At 39.1% G+C, this 18039-nt stretch overlaps 1 long non-coding RNA gene across 2 annotated transcripts; it reads right to left on the bottom strand.

Annotated features, from left to right (window-relative positions):
• Nucleotides 1-3348: 3348 nt before the first annotated feature.
• On the bottom strand, nt 3349-7989 carry LOC149549829 (uncharacterized). Of its 2 annotated transcripts, XR_016354144.1 has the most exons (3): nt 4520-7989; nt 4176-4237; nt 3349-4076 (listed from the first exon to the last, which is right to left on the bottom strand). It is a non-coding gene; the product is annotated as an uncharacterized LOC149549829 (long non-coding RNA). The 2 variants fall into 2 exon arrangements; XR_016354143.1 differs by having other exon boundaries at nt 3349-4237.
• Nucleotides 7990-18039: the final 10050 nt, after the last annotated feature.

The following is an 18039-nucleotide window of genomic DNA, read 5'->3' as shown; positions in this document are numbered from 1 at the left end:
CTCCACACCTGTGTGCGCCCAACTTAGTTGTACAAGCCTGTAACCTCATAGTTTCATCGTATGAACCAACAACCCTTTAAAGATAATATCATTCTTTCGACCATGCTTGCCCATGTAGGGACTACTGTCTCTAGTTTACTCTAATTTAATTTAATCTCCTTTGAGGTGTTCAAGATCGTACAATTATATAACCTTGCCCAATTATGTCTTGCTTCCTATTCTCCAATGCTTGCCCTAAAGTTATTAGATTTTAAGAAAAATTCATTATTTACTTTTAGTATTAATTTTATTTAACATAGACATACTGTTATGATTACTTTTTATCGATAAAAGGCAAGTGTCCAATTTTTATTAATATCAAAATATTTACAAAAAAATCTCACCTACGTGCAGGCATTGGGGACAAAAGAACACGGTTAAGAAAACTCCCAATATAATCGAGATTGAAGTCCTATAGGAAGACATATGCCCAATTGAGGGTCTTGAAGGGGGCATAACCCCTTTTACAATTTATCAAGAGATACAAAAATTGACAATTAATATAAAGTACATCAATATTACATGGTTCTCATTAAGGAGAGATTACAAAGTTTTCATATTTACCAAAGATTATCCCCTATAAAGAATCTAGATAGTGTTCTTGGAGCCATAAAGTATCATCTTTGGCTTGAACCTGGCACTGGAGATATTACTATTGAAGGACCTGCCAAAACACAACATTCTTTCTCCACACTTGAAGGGAAGTTAGAGTTAAACAAGACCAAGTTGAGAAGCTCGCATAGAATTAACCACAGAATTTGACTCACCCCAACGGGAGCCATAGCTAGGATACTAAAGTGAACTGATCTTTATCGGTTTTTCCTTATGAAGGATCTAAACAAATTTAACCATACAACTTATTAATCAATCAATCAAAACTATCCCAATTAATATGTGAAAAATGAACATGGATGTTGTTACTATCGGCTTTTTGACGATATTAAGTTAAACCATAAAACAACATAGCATGGCCAAAAGCATTCACAATCTATTTCTTTATCAGCTATTGGTCCTTTACTTATAAAAGATTACTTCACCATTATTTTCAAAAATACTTAAGATGGAATTGAGCCAAATCCCCAAGATTATAATCCTTTTGTATGTGAGGGGCATAGAAACGAAAAAACCTTAATAGTGTTATTGCGGTAAATGAAGAGAATTAAAACCCAAAAAGATTCTTCTTTAAATTGATAAGAGGCTTTGCTTCACAGAATAACCTTACAAAAGATCTAGGGTAATATAAACTAGATCTGTAGTTTATTATTTATGTAAAAATGGGGAATTAAAACACCAACAAAATTTCAAAGAACAAATACCTCGAAACTTAGCTATAACATAAAATTTCCCCAAACTGTCGTTGCTATTGTTCTTCGAGTTATAACACTATTTATATGCATCCTTAATATTCATAAAGTCATAAGGTTAACCAAAATTTAAGTTGAGTGCATGTTCAAAAACAAAAACTAGTGATAAGACGGCGAGTTTCAAAATTTTAAAAAATTGCATCCACTATTCTTCCCTAAAAGCCACATATAAATCTTCAATGGCGGCTTTTAGGGATCATCCATGCAAAATCCCCTACTCCTCGAACTATTTTTCCAGCCAGTCTGCTTCATTGGGGTCGAAGAGGCAAAGAAGAAGAGGAGGAATTGAAGATTTCTCTAGTATACCTCCCTATCCTCCCAAAAACCTGTTGGATCTTCAACGAAAATGATTTACATAAACATACTATTAGTTAAACAATAATAACCACTAACAATGTTCTTTACTAATGAATTTTAAAATTGTTTACCCATATTATTTGGGTGGATTCTAGAGATAGGTGTTTGAAATGGCTAAGTCCTCATTAGATGAATTCCAAACATTTTCATATAAAGATTTTAATGATTTTGCTTCTCTTCAAAGTCATCTTACCATATCCATTTTTATTACGAATATCTTTACATATCAACCAATCAATGCATAATAATATTAATAATGCAAATCTCAAATATGTGCTCTCGTTTTAATATAATAGAAAAACTTTTATTTCTGCATATACGTTCTTGATTGTTCATGCAAAGACAAAAATTTGAAGTTTGTTTTTAAGGTAGATATGATGTTTGGCATTAAAGTTTTGAAAAACATTTTAAATATCTTCCTCTGTAGAGGAAATGATATTTCTAATGGCACCAGCTATGGCCCAAACAAAATGCACCAAAAGACAATTTTTGTTTTCCTTTAGATCTCCGAAAACAAGGTGATTTTTTCTCAATTTTTTTGCTATATTCTAGTACAAAACATACAGATCATGAAGAACAAATGCTGAAAATTTCAGCAAAATCCGTTGTGTTTTTATTTTTTTCAATTTTGGTCAAAGCTGCATTATGTCTAAAGGATAGCCACATTCATTTCTAATAATGGTGCGGCTGTTTGCACAAACTCATTATCACAATCTGAATAACATCTGCAGCATAAGCACTAAAAACAATACCCGCATTTAAATTTAAGTATTATGCTGGCCAATAAGTTTTTAAATAAAAATTTAAAACCCTAAAAACACTCTTACAAATCACTTCGCCATCGTTCTTAACTGAGATCATATATTGAAAAAACACAAAGATCTGAACTGGAAAATCTCGAAGTCCATATATTAGAGGCTATTATCCTTGAAGTGCCAAACAATTTTAAAATTTTCAATCATGAAAGAGGCAAAGGATATAGAAAAATGGGAAGGATTCATTGGATTACAAAGAAAGTTCTTAATGATAAGCCGATTTTTAAACAGTAGGCCTACCTTCACATAGACACTACTCCCAATTATTAGAAGCCGATGATGACAGACTCACTGAGAAAATCCTCTTAGCATCAAATGAGTCCTCAACCTAACAGCGCAGAACGTCTTGCTGTAATTATACATGCCTTCAGCAGAGTTTTAGTAATGTGATCCACAACATACATAATTGTTCAACAAGGCCATAAATTTTGAACAGAGAAACGGTTTGGACTGAGCATTGCTGATGATAAGATCTCTCGTGCATTGAATATCATATGATAGTTCAGTCTCTTCTGGAATCTTCAAATAAAAGTATTTTTAACATAATTTTACCAAATTTCTCTACCTGTACGTAGTGCTTTGACAAGAAGACTTCTGATATAGAATAAGTATCACCATAAATATCTCTTCATTTTTTATACCATAAAAGATTGTGCTGCTAATAGGAACAGCTTAATTCAGAAGTACAAAAGACCATTATATAATTTTGTAATAATTAAAATAAGCATTTTCTTGAGTGGATATATACATACATTCAAACATGAGTCAATGAGTTTGACTCAAAAACTACATAGTTGAATCCCAATAGCAATATCACAATATATTATATTATTCAACACATGTTCAACTTGTTGGTCATACCGTACAATACCCATTCAAGGGCATTATATAAGATAATGATGACCATTGCTGTTATAAACACACTCATAGCACTCACTGTGACAAATGCATAAAATGTCAACTACAGATATTTACCATTTCCTTAAAACATTAATTTAATCACAACATAAGACTGTTTATATAAAGTGACCAAACAATTAAACAAACAAGTTATGTATATTATATGAAGTTTCTAGAAGAAGGATCTTTGCCAATCATGCAACAAAGAGCAGAGAGATCTGTGGAGAAAATTTCCCTGAAACAAAGACAAGAACAGGAAAAGATGGGAAGAAACAAATTTGGATGAAACAAAAACTGGGATGATCACTTCAAACTCTGGATGGGAAAGCAAATGATTGTCGAGAACTTAGGTCTCTTGGTCAGTCCTCATCTCTCAAAAATAAAGCAAATTGTGTCGCAACAAAAAGTAAAGGCAAAAGAATTAATAAGGAATACAGAGAACTGGAAGTTGCAGCAGATAATGGGCTGAAACTAACCACCTTGATGGTACAGAGATCTAGGGAGGAAACTTTACCTCTTCGACGGCAGTGAAGATCGTCACATGGAATGTTTACAGCATTTAGTCAAGCATCACCTAGGCATGTCCAAACCAGGTATCATCCTTATACAAGAACCAAAAGTAAATCATATCGAAGCCAGGATCCTATAATGAAAATGGAAATGCTGGCATGTAATGGAGCATCAAAGGACTGTGGCTAACCTCAGTTCCCCAACCTTAAAAAAATTAAAAAGACTTCTCCGTTCTGGGGATAGTTGGTAAGCCTGCAAGAAAATAAGTTTTAATTTAAGGTAAGTTTTTTCATTATCAATGTTTTAAACCTTTAGGGCCAACCTGTCTAGTTCTTAAGAAAAGAGTAGGAGAAATTTGAGCCACATGTGCATAATAGAGAATAAGCTAGCTATTTTCAGCAACTTCAATTGTGTAGTTGCAAATTCAGAAAAGGAGGGCTTAAGAAAATAAAAAATCATTCAAGAATCAATCCCAAAATGATTTCTCAGATTTGTGAACATAACGGATGTAATTCACAGGAATAGTTCTTTTACCTAGACTAACAGAAGACTTGACTACAGCGATATAGTTGAAGATTTGACAAATTCCTGTGCAGCAGCAACCAGAAAAATTCTCCTCCAACTGAATGCTTGATTTTCCATCTGGTTTGAATGTTAATTGATATAGCTTGCAATCATTGAAGCCAACCTATTGTTAGATACCCTTTCACACTTGAAAACATGTGCTTTAGAGACCCAAATGAATGGTAGACAAGCACAGTCCCCAGAAACAAGTGATCCAAGATGTACACTCATATCAAAAAACTAGTACATCCAAAAGAGCAATTTAATACAATGAACTCTACAACAATTCAAGAACATCTTTGCAGACAAAGGAAGCTGTGGAGAAACAACTAGCCAAATCAGCGGTATGGAGTAGAGGGATGGTGGGATGTGTATCTAGTACAGAGGTACTCTTACAAGCTAGGGTTGTCATTGCACCAAAAGATCGACCTGTCAATGCCCAATACAACCACTAGACTTATAGAACACAGCAGGCAGTTAAGCTCACGAATCCCGAAGGGGAACGTTGGCAGTTAGTCCAACAAGTACTTCATGCAATTTTTTAGGGGACAGAAAGCAATGGCTAGTGAAAATTAGTGAAACTTTAAAAAAAGTGGAGAAATTTCAAATATTCATATTGTAACATTGATAAAGCATTCATCATAAAACATTATAGAAACTTAATACATAACATTAGACTTGAATTGAAATTTAGCACAAGAACTGACAATCAAATTAACAAAATTTAAATGCTAATCATTGTCAATGTGCATACAATACTTATTTATAACAAATTTCCCTAGGAGATAGCACTAAGGCCTGCAATTTTGGCAAGGGCATCAGATCTAGGGAGCTCAAATAGTTTCCTCGCTCATTTCAGGATGGTAACTGCTGCTGAAGGATAAGATGTTACTGCCTACTGATATGACCTGCAGGTATCCCACCAGTTTGAGGATGGTAACTGTCATTTAAGGATAAGACGGTACCAATGAGCTGAAATGATTCCCTCAAAAATTGCTAGTATACATTGGATTATATCACTAAAACTGGTTCTTGGTAACAAAACGAGAGTATTGACTATTCTATTGACTATACATAAATACAAATCTTACCATTGACTTGGAATAGGAAGGGGCTGAAGTACTTGAGGGTTACAGCTTCATCTCCGTTTCTAATGCACTGATGACAAAATGACTCAAATTGTCAAACTCCCTCTTAAAATTCTTCCATTTGTATGACTTTCTGACCCATGAGTAAGTTTTGAAGAAGCTTATATCTCTCATCAATGGTAATAAGTGGTTCATACATAATGGAATTTAAAGCTCTCTTGCTGAGGTTTGATAACAAGTAATTTAAATTGGGAAATCTAGAATTGATGCTCTACAAGCTACTAAAATGACTTGTGGAATGGGTTGGTTGGTTGATAAGATGGATTTAGTAGAGAATTGGGAGACACTATCCTTCATCCAGGGGTCGAAAGTTCATGATTATACAATGGAATTGAAGATTGAACTCAGAAGGAGACAAGGGACCTTGGTATTCTTGAAGATCAAATGGAATGAAATGAATAAAGAAATACTTGGAAAACAAAGCTCTCATCAAAGAAGAGTTAAATTCCATCAAATGGATCTGCTCAAAGACCGGTACCTGCGCAATATAGATTGGTTAATAAGTAGCAGAACTTACTATTATGAGAAGGCATTGGCCATCTACGAATAAGTATGATTATGATAGACTCTCCCTACTTGGATATGCAATCTCTTCATCATGTGTCCTCTACTACACTCCTACGGAATTTATTTGCTGGTTGGCTGGATCTTAGCAATTAAATGTTGGCAGTGGCTTTCTGTAAGATTGAAACGGTCCAACGCTTTTTTAGTGAGCCTACTTGCTTTTTTTGCCTCACAACCATTAACCTAGAAGCACTCTTATCTTTCCTTGCCTCTAGATAGTATGTTCGCCATTAATCATTTGGTAAATCTGGAAAGAAAGAAAGAAAGAAAGAAAGGATGTTTTAAGACAAATCTATGAATGAGTTTTCATTTCAGCCAAATTTGAGACTGTTCTATAGAAAGCAGTGAATTCAAGAGAATAGAACCAATCTGGAAAAACAAAGATTCTTAATGTAGCAATGAAAAGTAACTTGTGCCCATTCTGAAGGGATTAATGGAGCTAATTCTACCAACAACTTGCGAATTGGAATCAAGTGGCTTCCTTCACAAGCCAACTGGATTAAATTGAATTTTCACAAGGCTGCCAGAGGGAATCTAGAACTGTCAGGAGTCAGGCGTGTAGTTTGAGATGAGAAGGGACAATTGGTTTGCGCAGCCTTCAAAAACTATAAGCAGGGAAACATGGGGACATGTCCCTGGGGGGTTTGTCCTCATCCCCACATTCAGGATATCCCAAGGACAGTGGATGGCTTGGGGATGTTTCCCAGAAATCCCCCCCACCCCCCAAAAAAAAAGTTGACTTTGAAATGTCAATAAGGGTAGCAGTAGTCGTCCTTTGAGAGGATGTCTAGGGGACGACCTGGACATCCCTCAACATCCCAGCAATGGCATACTGTCCCCAAAATTCTCTACTTGTTTGTTCTTCAAATCTTCTCCAGATGCTTTATAAAGTTCCAGATTACTGATCTGATGGAAGAACAAGGAGAAGCGAACCTACAATTTCGTCGTTGATAATTGTAAAAACATCATTTCATAACTCAATTCTGTAGCCTCCAATCTTCCCTAAAATTACTCCCCAGAGCAGATTCATTGATGAAATCATGTTAATTTTCCTGCCTGACCTTACTCTTAATTCATTATATTAATACTTAAATTTTGTGTAGGGGTGCACATCCTCTTCCAATGAGTCCAAAAAAATTATTCTTATTAGTTGGGTTCCTCTTGGACCTACATTGGATGTAATTTATATAATATATTATTAAAGATGGAATCAATGAAATTCAATATGAATAGCCAATAGGTATAGCACAGAAAGAAACTGAAACTCTGAACAGTTGGATACAGCCAGCTAGAGATAGTTGATTTCCCTTTACTGGCACACATCTTTGCTACAAAAACATACAATTAACACTTCATTGCTTTGGCATTTGCAGCTTTATCATTGTTATCAAAAAATATTTGAAATTCCCCTATATATATAATCCTCTTTGTCATCCAGTGTGCCCCCCCTTTCCCCTGTCAGTAATATGTGTTATCTTCAATTAGTACAAGGGAGTTAGAATGCTAATTATTAATTAAACAATGTGGTAAGGAAAAGATATACCCAGAATTGGAGGATAGCAAGTATTCTTTGTAAGATTTGGCCCTTGATAGATTCACTTGCTTCCTTTACTATTTAGCATGCCTGTCATGAAATTAACAAGAAAATCAATTTCCTAGCAAATAATGCCTCAGACAGTGAGTTAATATGCATAATTGATAACAACGCAGATGCTTGGTCACTTTGAATGAATTATTCAACACACTCCCATGCTTGAGGTGACCAGGGGCACTCTTATTTCTCCATCACCACTGGTAAAATATCAAATTTCTAGAACTTGGTGTTATCGGCAAAGTATAACACAGCCGATGGGATAAGTTAGTATCTAAAAGGTTGCGTGACGGTTGAGTCACCCCTTCGGGATACATATGTATATCGTCCGATTGAACTATGGATCATCAATATAGTTGTACTCGAGATCGTATATTCTGCTTATATGAATAAAGTACTATCTTTTTATGTGTCATATTCTAGTCTCTAAATGCAATAAATAACCGTTTACCCTATACGGTAAACATTTGGCGCTGTTGCTGGTCAAACCTAGTATCAAAGATGTGTTTTGAAGATTGATGCCGAATTTACTTGATAAGGATCGAAATAAAAGAAAAGAAAATGATGATGTATGCACAACATGAAGCATTAATTCGCACAGAAGCAGCAAAACGAAGGTATAGACTTCAACTCGTCGACGGGTACTGAGGGGGTGTCACTGAAGGTGACCATGGTGCCACGGGAGCACTGACCAATGGAGTGCATTTTCCTAACCGTCCACAAGAGGACTTGATAGAAGAGACAAGGGAAAAATTCCAAAGACTGAGGTTGATCGAAGAATCAAGGAAAGAATTCCCGGAGTTGTCTACGCCAAGGGTGAAGAATCCGAATAGAAGAGAAGGAACCAACACGGCTCAAGGTGTGAAGGACCACGAGCGTGGGGTGAACTCTTCGTCCTCGATACACTAGACAAATAGGTATAATTCTATAATCAAATAACTCGATTGTTAGAACTCATCACACCAACACAGACCAATGCGGTTGTACAGAGTAACGCGATTGTGCAGAACAACGCAGCTACATATAGCAATGCAGGTGCATAACAAGCACAAAAGTCAAGAGGAACAAAACAAAAGCTAACGATGGCAGGGCCGAAGGAGATATTGCCTAAATTTACCAGTGACGGGACGGTCAACCCAGTTCAACACTGTAAAATGTGTTAAACGATATGGACTGCGAACGGCATAACAGACGAGGATGACTAGATACGTCAATTTCCAGCTACCCTAAGAAGCGTAGCAATCGATTCGTTTTCAAACACTGACCAAAAGAAGGTGGCCACATGGGTGAAAGTCAAGAAAGAATTTACAGTAGAATTCTGACTACTAAGGGATAACAATGAGATCATAGCGAAAATCTATAGTGCAAAGTAAGGGAAGAATGAGACAGTCCGTCAATACGCAAGGAGACTGAAGGAGCTGGTGGGAAAGATGGAAAGCACACCAGCCGACGGGTTGAAGAAATGATGGTCTATCGAAGGGCTACGGCCAACACTGTAGAAAAAGATGAAAATAGTACCTCTGACATTGTACATTGATGCATATAACTGGGCAATGGATTTAGAAAGCAAACACAAAACAAGGAAAAAGAAGAAGAGCAGATCTTCTAACTAGGAAGACTCATCCTCTGAAAGCAACGATAAAGAATCGAATAAAAAGATTCAAGCATTACAAAAAAATATGTTGCGTATGATGAAAGAATTAAAAAGAAAGAACACAAAAGGGGAACTATAGTGTATGAACTGCAAGGAAGAAGGCCATACAAAGGGCGCTTGCCCCAAGAACTAGTTTTGCGATATCTGCCAGATTGTCGGACATTCCACCAAAGAATGTCTGTTCAATATGAAAACAAAAGGTCACCAACAATTGCTACTAACGCAAGAAGTGTCCACATTGGGAGTTGCAAGAACAAATACAAACAATGACGCGACAAGTTCAGGAGAGTAACGAAACAACAACCGATGCAGAAGAGGAGGGAACAATAACAACAACAACAACGAGGGCCGCAGCCAAATACAATACGATCCAACTAGACAGCCAATAATATAGTGTCGCACATGCAATCTATGGGGCCACTTCGCAAGAGCTTGTACCACGAAGGGAACACCGCAACTATTGTGCAGATGGTGTGGTCCTAGAGACCACAAAGGCTCAAAATGCCCCAAGCCCGCGATGAACCTATTGACTATAGAAAGAAGCGAGGAAGAAGTATTAACAGTTACCTGTGCACAAGCCAAAAAGGCGACATACCTAGAGCCTAAAGAGAGGAAGAGAATGATACACCAAGCAAAAGCAGAAATAGAAAAAGAGATGATGATCAAAAGAGCGCAAATGAATGACACTGCAGGTACCTCAAGGACCCAAGCGGAACAAAACATTATACGATAAGTAATGCAAGTTGAGGTTCCTATGAAATTAAATGACCTTGCAATGTCATAGCTAAGAACAACAATCCTAAACATGACACTATCCCCAAAGACAGTGGACGAGCCAAGGAAGAACACCCACGGTGGAAAGTGAAGCCCCCATGACAGACTCGATGTTACTCGCACTGAACACAAGAAAACACCCCACTATGGTAGAGATGCGTATTCTTGGAACCATCCTGACAAACACCATTGTGGACGAAGGATCTGGTGTAAACGTATTAATAACTTGAGGAAATGTGGAAGAAGTTAGGACAACCAACACCATGGCCGCCTACATTCCAACTGCTTAGCGCTGACCAACATGAAATCAAACCCCTTGGGACTTGAATGGCGCAGACTGTAACAATCGGGACAAAACCCTTCCTACTCGACTTTGTCGTCATTCCGCTGAAAAGAAAGGGTTACAACACCATCCTCGAAAGGGGTTGGCTAGTACAGGCAAAGGTTAAACATGACTGGAAAACAAAACACTCTTTCAATGGAAAGAGGGGGTTGCAGGTTCATAATTGACCTACACAACCAGATGGTGGGAGAAGATGTTGTGTCCTTGTTAGACTCCGAAGGCGAAGGAGATGATGAAGGAAAGAAAAGGATGGAACCCGACGAAGAAGGAATTCTGAAATTGGAAGGGTCTAACGATGACGACTTGGACTCATTGAATGGCCTACTCCATTGGCAAATGGAGGACTATGAACTCTTTCCAACTTGTCACATGTTAGGGGTGGAAGAAGGAAATAAAGAAGATGAAAAGAATGAATTACGGACAGAATACAAAGAATTCAAGGAAGGAGTCGCACCGGTAGATGAAACACTCGCACACACATTCAACAAGGATGTTTTTGCATGGACATACAAAGACCTAAAGGGAGTGCCACTAGAATTATGTGTTCACTGGATCCCACTGATACAAGGAGCAGTTACCTATATGGAAGCGACCATACAGGATGAATAAAAACTATGCCGCACGAGTGAAGGATGAGATTAACCGAATGCTCAATGCAGACATTATCTTTCGAGTACAAACAAGTGAGTGGATGTCTCCAATCTTAATCTCACTAAAAACAGATACCACTCAAATAAGAATATCTGTGGATTTCCATTGTTTGAATGCAATAATAATTAAGGATCCATTCCCAATACCATTCACTAATAGCGTTTTGGAGGAAGTGGTCAGGCATGAAATATACACGTTCATGAATGGATTTTTTGGCTACAATCAAATTTCCATCACTGAGGACAAGCTAAAAACAACCTTTGTGGTAGAAGATGGAGTTTACACCTACAACCGGATGTCGTTCGGTCTGTGCAACAACCTAACAACGTTTCAAAGGATCATCCTACACATCTTTGACAAGATGTCAGTAGGTAACTTCAAGGCATTCTTGGATGATTGGTCAATTTTCAGCATAGAGGACAAACACTTGACCGCACTAAAGGAGTGTATGGAGAGATGCAGACGTGCACCACTAGCACTAAATCCTAAGAAGTGCAAATTCATGGTACCCCTATGATTCCCCCCCACCCGGCCCCTACTATTCTATGGGAGATCGGTGGGGTGGCCCTAGAGTTTTATGGGCCCTATTATTCTAAGGCCTTATTAATGTAGATAAACTACTACTATAGAATAATAGGGCCTTCTCTTCTGTCTCCGGATTCACCTCCGTTCGAGATGGCATGGTTCGTATTCGTAATCAGTCATGCCGACTTACAAGTGTTGTCCGCTGTCACCACCTGATCAAAATCCCAAATACACGGGCCATGAGCTACAAACCACACCGATGCTATATTGAAATAGCAGCACCATATCGCCTACTATCTATAGGGAGTTCTGTCTCTGGCAATGCCTTAGATAGCATGTCGGGAGAACGCACCCTCCCTCTGGTGCTGGGCTCTGAATCAACAAGATCTTTGTAGCCGTCTCTGTTGCGGATAAGAGAAGGGCTCCGCGAATGATATATAGAGATAGGTGATCGGTCACGAATTTTGTTCGCTCTCTCGAACTCTGCAGAACTAGCATGACTACTGATTATGGGTAACAACCACCACCTATGTCTATGTCTCTGGTGCCGAGGAAGGAAGCCCCTCCCCTCGCTACAGAGTCAACTTAGTGGGAGCCCTCCCCTGTATGTGCTAGGGGTGTTAGAAGCCCGGGACTCTGTAACTCTGCATGCAGAAGGGTTGCGAGCAAAACAAGACTGGCTCTGCCACTCGATCTGTGACTGGGGACCAAAGAACTGGCATCTCTGCCTCTCCTGCTGGAGGATCTGCGAGCCCCCCGTAGCGGGAGTAGGGGCCGCACAATGATATATAGAGATAGGCTCTGTTCCTGTTTCCACCTCCCCATAGAATTGTAGGCTGATGGTAGGTAACCCGGTCGGCTCTCCGTGAACTGCTTTCTCTCCTGTCTTCGATGTCTCTGTCTCTGCACCATGATGGGTGAACCTAAATGGGCTAAGTATCAATCCGTTCGAGCGAGTTCCTTCCCTCGAGTCCAGTACTCGATCCCACAAAGAACCACTGCTAGGGGAACAAAGAGCATCATGTATATCTTATCAATAAAGCAACAGCCGCATAGAGATTGGTTGGGCAACTAGAATAGATGGGCTAAGCTCCTGTGGAACATTTACACAGGAATAATATAATAGTAGGCACCAAGTAGATAGGTAGGCCGTAGCCCACAATTTTATAGGGTCCTAACACTGTTGGTGGTGATTCAGCACAGAGTTCATCGGAATAAAAAATGCTACTGATGAAGCAAGGCGGAGTTGATGTGATAAATGCACCTGGTGCATCGATAACTAGTTTCCGATACTCCCCCTCGGTCAGATGCGTAGGACTATGGAATAGGAAGGGGTGCTCCTCGACCCATAGAATAGTAGGGCACTCCTATTTTTTTCTAGGCATAAAATTATAGGTAAAATGTTTATGGCCTATAATTATCAACTACAACTACTATATAGTATAGCCCCGCAAACTCTCTCTCTTATCTATAGGCCAACGGCCCCATCTAACTATGGGGACCCGGTTGTAGGAGCCAGAGATCAAATGACTAGATGGCAGGCACTAGAGAGAGAGCAAACGACTACCTTCCGACTAGCCTCCAAACTTGGGCGCCTTCAACAGACGTGATTGAAGTGAAATCATTCTTGGGACACATCGGGTACTACTGGAGATTCATTAAATATTTTGCCAAAGTGTCTTACCCACTGGACACACTGACTTGAAAGGGGGAACCCTACAAGTGGGAAACAAAACAGGATGAAGCCTTCCAGGAGTTGAAAACAAGACTAGTCACAACACCTATTTTGGCTTACCCAAACTAGGACAAGGAGTTCCATGTACATGTTGATGCATCAAATTTCGCAATCGGAGCAACACTCGCACAAAAAGGTGATCATGGATTAGACCACTTGGTGTACTTTGCAAGTAGACTCTTGTCAAAAGCAGAAAAGAACTGCAGCATGACCAAGAAGGAAGCTCTCGGAATGGTGTATGTTGTAAAGAAGTTTAGGCACTACTTACTGGCAACTGTGTTCATGTTCTACATAGACCATCAAGCTTTGCTATACTTGGTGAATAAAACAATCATTCAGGGACGGATAAGTTGATAGTTACTTCTCCTACAAGTATTCACATTTAAGATTGTAGTATGTCCCGAAAAAAGCCACATGAGCACAAATCACCTCTCTAGAATCAAGTCAGAGGAAACACCTAAGGGAGTCAATGATGACTTTCTGGATGCACAATTGTTCCAGATCGTCATACTTCCATCTTGGTACACAAGTATCAGAGAGTATCTTTCAACGGGTTAGTTCCCTAAAGAAATGCAACCAAACGAGAGAAGGAAAATTGTACTAAGAAGTCGAACATTTCAGTTGATAAATGGCCTACTATACAAGATGGGACCTGACCAAATCCTATGGCAATGCGTTCTCGAAGAAGAAATACCTAGAGTATTAAAAGAGGCACACGAAGGGTCAACAGGTGGACATATGGGGCCAGACACTACGGCGCGGAAGATACTTCTTGCAAGGCTATGGTGGCCTATTGTGCACAACGATGCCAAAGAATGGGTTGTTGGATGTGATACATGTTAGAGAGTCAGGAAGCCTCTAAGGAGGGGTCCTATGCCCCTGAACCCTTTACAAGCGCAGGAGCTTTTCAAACAGTGGGGATTGGACTTTATCGAACCACTAAATGTAAGCAAAGCCTGCAGATGTCGATACATCGTCGTAGCAACGAAGTACCTCACAAAGTGGGTAGAGGCACAGGCCTTACTAGACAACTCTGCACTAAGGTGAAATTCATCTATGAACAAATCATTACAAGGTACGGCATCCCTATCCAATTGACAGGCGGCCACAGAGGGCACTTCGTTAACTATGTCATCAGACTACTTATGACAGAATTGAAAATTAAGCATTCCTTTTTGAGCTTGTATTACCCGAAGCAAATGGGCAAGGAAAATCCACAAACAAAATCTTGGTTTCAGTGATTTATAAATCTTGCGGGGTTGAAGGCCAAGATTGGGAAGAGAAGTAGTCATCGACATTATGGGCATATCATACCTCCTACAAGGTCACCACAGGAGAACAAGTTGGAAGACATGGAGAGTCTCAGGGAGAGGTTATACAACCTAAATAAGCTCGACAAACAAAGACTACAAGCACAATGGGCTACAAAGATTTTACAACTTAGGTGGAAGGTCTGGCACAACAAGCATATGAAACGAAACAAATTCATGCCAAGTTGACTGGTCCTAAAATATAATGGCCATAATGAGATCAAACACAGTAAATTCAAAGCTGAAGTGGGTCGAACCATATAAGATCTGTCAAGTTGGTGACAATGGAGCGATCAAGTTGTGGACATTGGACGAGAAGGAAGTGACCAACCTAGTAAATGGTTTGAAGTTAAAAGTTTATCATCAGAGGAATGAAGCTCGAGGAGATATTGGCACCTAGACGAATGATTCAAATAAAATGTAAAATTAAAAAATTAAAAAACAAATATAAATATATATATATATATAAAGTTACCAATTCGTTTGGGTATTGCCCAAATTCTGAATCGAATGCCGACGAATGCGAGATTCTCCCAGAAGCCCTGTGGAAGTTGGCTGAAAGCCAAACACAGGCTTTCGAATGCGCGTGGAAGCTAGTCTGAATTCCGAATCGCATGCGGACGGATGTGGGATTCTCCCGAAAGCCCTATGGAAGCTGGTTGGAAGCCAACCATAGGTTTTTGGCTAGCTTCCACTAGGCTTCCTGACGTATCCAGGAACACCTGCGGGCCCAGTGGCCAAACATTTAAAAAATCCAAATAAAAACTTAAGTTGCCCAATATGCATGTGCTTAAATTGATTTTTTTAGGTTGTTTTTTGCTATGAAACCCGAAAATGACCCTAAAGGTGAATGTTGAAGCATTCACAACTCCTTTTGGAACTTTGTTTGCATCTACAGCCACTTCTCATTTGGTCTCTAGTTTGCATTGCCATTGTGAAGCCAAGTTCAGCATTTGCAAATCCTTATGATTCAGGCTCTGATGCATATCAATTGTTTAAATCTTCAATCATTAACTAAGCTTTTATTTTGTTGGAATCTTATACATGACCTATTTGAACTTATTGTCTAAGACTAAACTCTAATGTTGGACAAGCACATATTGATATATCATATGAATTTTTGAAATATCTTGAATTTTGATAAAGGGTGAAGTATCATAGTCATACTATCAAATGTTTTGTTTTTGTATATTTCTTGCATTTCTTTGCATATATTATATATACACGTTTCCTCCTAGATCCACATCCAAAAAAAAAAATTCCCCGCATCCTGTATCAGTTTCCAGAATCCACATTTGAATCAGTAACTTAGTATATATATATAATAAGAAAGACAAAATTATGTCAAGTTAGCAGACGAAGAGAATGAGAAAAAGATAGACGAACAGAAGGGGGTATAAAAGAATCAGATGATTAAATGATGATATATCGAAACATTATAAAGAGTTGGAGTGAAGAAACGATAGGTATCTTCGAGAAAAAGAATAACTGCACACTATATGGTTTGAGAAATAGACAGAAGGGAAAGTAGACACCGTACGACCTTTCAAGACATCGTATGGCCTTCAAAACACTATTTACCATATAGACTTTAATCATTACATTCCAAAGAATGCAGATAATATAGGACCATACAAACTATACGACACAACCAAGGGGGAACAATAAAATATCGTACGACTCTATTTGGGAAAGCACCTATATGGTACTCGACCATTAGATCTCATACGGAAAGACTATTGTATATGGTGGCCTATCTATTGTTCATTAGGCATTCTCAGACATTCAAGTGCAAGATTAGGAGGCAAAGTGGAGTCACTAGTAAAGGCATACCATATGGCCACACAAGCATATACTATCTTAACAAAAAGGAGATGTATGGAGTTGTGAGGAGCCATTTCGAAGGAGAAGCAAACCACCCTAACCGCTTTTGGCACTCAAAAAGACAAAAGAGGAGATAGTTATGGAGTTGGCTAGGAAGAGAGCCTAGAAGAAGTTGGAAGAGGATTCAACTACTAGTAAGAGGATGAATAAGAATGCGAAGACATTGCCCTCAGGAGTTCGCATTGCAGGAGATGCGAGCATGAGCAAAAAGAAGGGCAAACACAAGCATAGGCGGCTGCAACAATACATCTCACGCCTAAGAACATACCTTTTGAAGGTCTGAATGGGTCGGTGTGCAAGAAATTGTGGCAAGATACCCCCAATTATCACGCACTAAAGAACAACATAAGAAAGGCACAGGTGGAATGGGCAATCCGAATGTTTGTCTTTTGCATTCAAGAGTATGAGGGCTTTCTGCGCACGATGATAGACACTTATGACAAGTTTTCCAAAATAAGCTCATTTTCATACCTAAGGCGGGACCTAATTTCTTTTAGCACAACAGACTTTACATGGGTATTTGGCATACCCGAACATGCACAAGGAGGCAGGAAGATTGATGGTAAATCGAAGAAATGGAGTCGAGAGGCAAAGGCATGCCTGATAGAGTTGGTGTGCGGCAAACTATCTCAATCAGAAAAAGAAGCGTTGATGGACACTTCTAAAGGTAGGGAATTGAAAAAATCCAACATTTAGGTAGGAGAGTGACGTTGCTTGATAGACTTAGTTAAGAGCAAGCTCACAGGATTGAGCTGCACATCAAATATTTCTTTCCTGCAAGTTGCGATGATGAACATAATCATGAAGGGAAGGAGTACGATTGGGCAGCAGTACTTGCAAAACGTATGTACGAATTCATGACTTTGTAGCACAAGACTTATATGCCATATTACGCGATTGGACTGTTCCTCAATGTTACGACACAAATGATCCCCACTGACAGGCTGGAGGGTCAAGCATAGCCCACTTGTGCCCCCATTATGCAGTAGAAGCATTTAGACACACCAGGTGGGCAAAAGGCCAAGGTCGAACACAAGTGACTTACACAAGAGGCAGGCTCAGAACACAGGAACAAAGATAGCTATAGGCAAGACACATCATCTGAAGATACCAGTGAGACGGATAAAGATGAAGAGGATATGGAGGATGACGAGGAGATCGAAGTAATCACGACACTGCTACTATTCCCATGGCTTGCCCTCTCAGCGACATCTCATGTGGCCCCTGTAGGTGCACAAATTCCTAGTTTCGGATAGTTCTAGCAGCCCATAGCAATGACTCCAGTGATAGTAGCAACCCAGCCAATAGTCA

Source organism: Cupressus sempervirens, chromosome 7, assembly GCF_028749045.1.
Source record: "Cupressus sempervirens isolate cs-2001-9-10 chromosome 7, ASM2874904v1, whole genome shotgun sequence".
Taxonomy (NCBI): Eukaryota; Viridiplantae; Streptophyta; class Pinopsida; order Cupressales; family Cupressaceae; genus Cupressus; species Cupressus sempervirens.
The sequence above is the reverse complement of the archived record's forward strand: the minus strand, read 5'-3'. Positions and strand labels throughout refer to the sequence as shown.